At 37.0% G+C, this 5,000-nt stretch overlaps 1 protein-coding gene across 1 annotated transcript in view; it reads right to left on the reverse strand.

Annotated features, from left to right (window-relative positions):
* LOC143027923 (lachesin-like) overlaps nucleotides 1–5,000 on the reverse strand; it is a 653,337-nt gene that overhangs the window by 379,333 nt on the left and 269,004 nt on the right. The window lies entirely within an intron of this gene.

The raw sequence follows: 5,000 nt of genomic DNA on the forward strand, positions 1-5,000 counted from the left end.
ATAATAATAATAATAATGATAATAATAATCATGATGATAACAATAATAATTATAATAATAATAATGATGATGATGATGATGATGATGATGATAATAATAATAATGATAATAACAATAATATTAATAATAATAGTAATAATAATAATGATAATAATGATAATAATAATAATAATAATAATAATAATAATAATGTTAATAATAATAATAATAATAATGATAATAATAATAATAATAATAATAATAAAAGGCTATTTCATTAATTTCTATTGAGAGAATCTTATGAGCATAGCTATCACTTGTCTTATTAGTCCAAACGTAACGTATTTGGTAGTAGCTGAGCGCCTCGTGGCATAAAATCCTCACTTTATCATTCGTATTCGTTCATGTACGTGTATGTGCGTGTGTACGTCTATGTATGTATGTAAGTTCGCCCCACGTAAAAATGTGTGCGAGGACTGGAAATAAAAAGAGTGTGTGTATGTACACAAATGTACATAAAAGTGCACACAAAAGTAGAGTACGTGGTTAATTGAGCACAGGAGCAGCATGTGGGGTGTTTCGAGTGAGTCTACAACTTTTCACCATTGTTGTTTAATTTTATCAAGAGAGTAAACAGACGAAGGGGGAGGGGGAGGAGGTGGTGGAAGGGGGTGGGGGGATGGGGAAGGGGGAGGGCGAGGGGGAAATGGGAGTACGTGAAGAGGGTCTAAATGTGTCTCGCTCCACCACACCATGATGACGTCAAATGAACCCTTTGAAGTATTCCACTCCAACAGTTCTGTTCTACTTAGCACCAGATGATCGTATTCATGTTTGGGGTCTCTGTGTTCATATGGAAACAATCATCTTGGCTAACTGGCTATGGCAATTTGACCAAGATAAGAATGCTTTATAGATACAGTGAGGAACGTTTATACCTCCATGTTTTCTCATTTCAACTGGAGTGGGTTCAACCCCCTCCCATTTCTTATCAAAGGTGTGTCACGAATTTAAGCGAAACAGTCTGACGACAATGGTATCTATCGGAGGAGGGAGGAGATAGAAGGAAGGAGGGAGGAAGGAGGAGGTAGGAGGGAGAACATAGAAGGTAGAAGAGATGGTGGACGAGAAATGATAGAGGAGGGAGAAGGAGGGAGGGAGGAAGGAGGAGGTAGCAGGGAAAAGAGAGAGGAAAGAAGAGGGAGAAGGCACGAGGGGCAAGAGACTACGGAGGAGAAGGAGGGAGGAGGGAGGATGGAGGAGAGAGGAGGGAGTCTGAGGAGGAAGGAGGGAGGAGAGAGGAGAGAGGAGGGAGTTTGAGGAGGAAGGAGGGAGGAGGGAGGAGAAAGGAGGGATATTGAGGAGGAATGAGGGAGGAGGGAGGAGAGAGGAGGGAGTTTGAGGAGGAAGGAGGAAGAAGGAGGGAGGAGGGAGGAGGGAGGAAGGAGGAAGGAGGAGGGAGGAGGGAGAAGGGAGGAGTTGGAAAATCCAAATTCAGCCAAGGACACTCGTGTGACACAAGGGTTATGACTGTCCGACTATGAATATTCAAGATAAATAATTTCTCTCGTTCTCTTTCTCCCTCTCTTTTCCTCTTTGTCTCTATAAGCCTTTGTGTCTCCTGGTGACCTCGTCTGTCCTGATGGTTTCTGTCTGTCCCTTCAAGCCTTCATCGACCCTTATGATTTTCATTTATACTCGTCGCCTTAGTTAATCATCGTGGCCTTCGTCTACTCCCTCGTAGCTTTCTTTTGTCTTTGTGGCCTTCATCTATCATCTAACTTCTTATCCTTCATCTATCCTTGTTACCACATTAGAAGAGTCAAACTCAAATCCTTTCGAAGGCTAATTATCAATTTTGTTATAGTTTTGAGGGTCATAAAAAATTGGCCCCTACATATGGTTCAAATGGATTCGCAATGTTCCTTTATCAATAATCAAAATTATTAAGAATAAAAAAGCGTTACTGCTAGAAATCACAATGTGATATAAAATCACTGTCATAATGATAGAAGGTACACATTGTCATGTCTTGTCTTGACAGTTAAATATTTCCCTCAATCATAATAGTTATAGTAACTCTTGTGACCTCGTGGTTCATCTAAGGCCACTACGCGGGCCACATTTGGCCCGTGGGCCATGAATTGGACATTCTGGTCCATGTCCCATATCACAGTAAGGTCCTCCTAGCCTTACGGGTTTCATCTACATTTATGGTCTCGATTTGTTTATTTGACCTTCGTCTTTCGCACAGGGGCCGTTTACTTTTTGAGTTTTAACTAAGTTTATTGTTATTTTCTTTACTTCTACATAAATATCTTTAAATCCAACAATCAACTGAAGATAATCATTTGTGTCTCAATCAAGAAAAAAGAAGAAAATCAATAGATTGTGACGCTATATATTGTTATGCACTTTTCCGCTGGACGTGTATCACGGATTGCTTCGATGTAAATATTGCAGCGGGCCAGTTCTTCATACACCAGTGCTCTTTCTCTTTCTGGTCGATCTTCTTTGGCGTTGTCTAGCAGAAGTCGCACGTTCCACATATTTACGTTGAGCACCTTTACTTTCGTGTTTGTGGTTAAAACACTTAATTGGATTCCCGCCAGTCGCGGTGTGTTGGTTAGGATAAGATAATTTTGGTTAATTTTCTTTGGTGTTGCCCAGCAGGAATTAGCACGTTCCATGGCTTTCTGAAACGAGATCCTTAAAAAAAAATGTATATATATATATATATATATATATATATATATATATATATTGAGACATTCTGACAGGTTGATGTAAGCGGAATAGGAAACACAGGAGTCTTAGTCTTGAGTTTATTCCTGACTAGTTTCGCAGGTATGCTTTTTCAAAGGAATATGTGTACAAACGGGCTGTGGGCATTATATACATGGGGTGGACCTCACCACCTCTCCGAGTTACCATAGTTGGTGGCGAATGTGAACATCACATTGTGGCTAACGTAACAATGAAGACATTTTTACAATTAAATATGATAACACAAATAACAAAGAAATTATTAATAGAAAATGTAACAATAGTAATGATAACAATGAAGATAAATATTTAAATAATAATATTAACAATAATAACAAAAATGATAATAGCAATACAGAAAATAATAATAAAATAAAAGTAATAATAATAATAAAAACAATAATAAAAATGATAATACTAAATAATTTTTATTTCTTGGTTATTAGTATTATCATTTTTATTATTTTTATATTATTTCTGTGCTGGTTCCAAATAGCTGAGAAGGTGTCCAAAAGACATTTGGTGCGGTTTTCTCGGTCATCCTCAGGGAGGGAGTTACAAAGTTTTGGTGATTACACAATTTTATATACAGGCCGTACATTGGCCGAACACTGGGTGAGGTCGTTGTCTATAGCCGTGATCCGTAGCGTTGCGTACGTGGAAGTAGCAACTTTCTTGTGGATTGTGGAAATGGGTGCAATTGTTTGTGTTATGTGCGTCTATTGCTTGGGAGTGTGGTTGTGGGCATGAGTTGTATGTTAATGGAAGGTTTTTTTATGTAAATGTTCACTGCTTCGGCCATCTTAAGGCTGTTGTTCTTCATTACAGCCCCCCAACCCTCCCCTACAAGAAGTCAACGTCGTGTATGAGTTCGATTGCCCTGTCGGTGATTGTCAGCACCGCACCTCCTCATACATTGGCATGACTTCCATGACCCTTTCCAAAAGACTCACATACCACCTCCAGAATGGTGCCATCAAAACACACATGACAAAAGAACACAAAACCACCATCACCAGACAAACACTAAACGAAAACACTAAAATAATTTACAAAGCTCATGACCCCCTTCGCCTTAAGATGGCCGAAGCAGTGAACATTTACATAAAAAAACCTTCCATTAACATACAACTCATGCCCACAACCACAATATAAGCTCAACAACGCCATTGTCGCTGTAGACTTCTTGAAATCATGTATACAACATGGCCTCCTACCAAAATATATATATATATATATGTATATATATATATATGTATATATATGTATATATATATGTTTATATATATGTATATATATATATATATATTCAAACTTATAACCCACTTTCAGCGAAAAAATAAACTCAGAAGTGAAGTAATCCTTATATTTCCACCACTAGCTGTGGTCCTCTTCAGAGGATAAGTACAGAGGATGGTTAGAGCACAAAGAATATATATATAGACGTGAAATGATACAAAAAGAGAGACGGAGCGGGAATCAAGTGACATGCCCCTGGTGGGATGTGGAGCTTCATTGACAACCAGTAAGATCAGGTTCTGCTGCCGTGGGAAGTAATTTGTTTACTGCCAGTGGGATTATACAATGTGGAAGCCATGGTTCTTTTGAGGTGTTGAATTTAGGGTAATGTTTAATTAAGGATGACTCTATTACTTTTCTTCTAGAATTGCAGTATGATTTGTAAATAATGACTGCATTGTCTCAGTCCACGCAATGCCTTTCTGCTGGTGTGAAGGAAAACTGCAGAATTTTCTTGGCCGTATCTAACATTTTCTGTGTTCTTTCATTCTAGTGGAAAGATTTCTACATATTTGTCCCCAGTAAATCTTGCCACAATCTCTGCACAGTAACTTGTACACACTTGGGTTATTGTCCGCTTTTGTTCTGTGGTGAACGTTTACTACCTGTTTGAAAAGACTATTGGGATAATTGAAAATAACATTGATTTGATCTTTGGGAAATAGTTAGTAACAGAATGGATAGAAAAGGTAATTTGATATTTTTGTTATACCAACTGAATTGCGAATCTAGTTTGGAAGTATTGTTAATAACTATTTTTGGATTTGATTAAAGCTTTTGACAAAAATCATTATAGATATTCTAATTTTGATAATTGTTTGTTTATTATACATACGTATATATATTCATACATACATACATACATATATATATATATATATATTTATATATATACATATATATATATATATGTATATATATATATATATATACATATATATATATATATATATGTA

The sequence above is a fragment of the Oratosquilla oratoria genome, chromosome 9, assembly GCF_046742065.1.
Source record: "Oratosquilla oratoria isolate Oo_2021 chromosome 9, ASM4674206v1, whole genome shotgun sequence".
Taxonomy (NCBI): Eukaryota; Metazoa; Arthropoda; class Malacostraca; order Stomatopoda; family Squillidae; genus Oratosquilla; species Oratosquilla oratoria.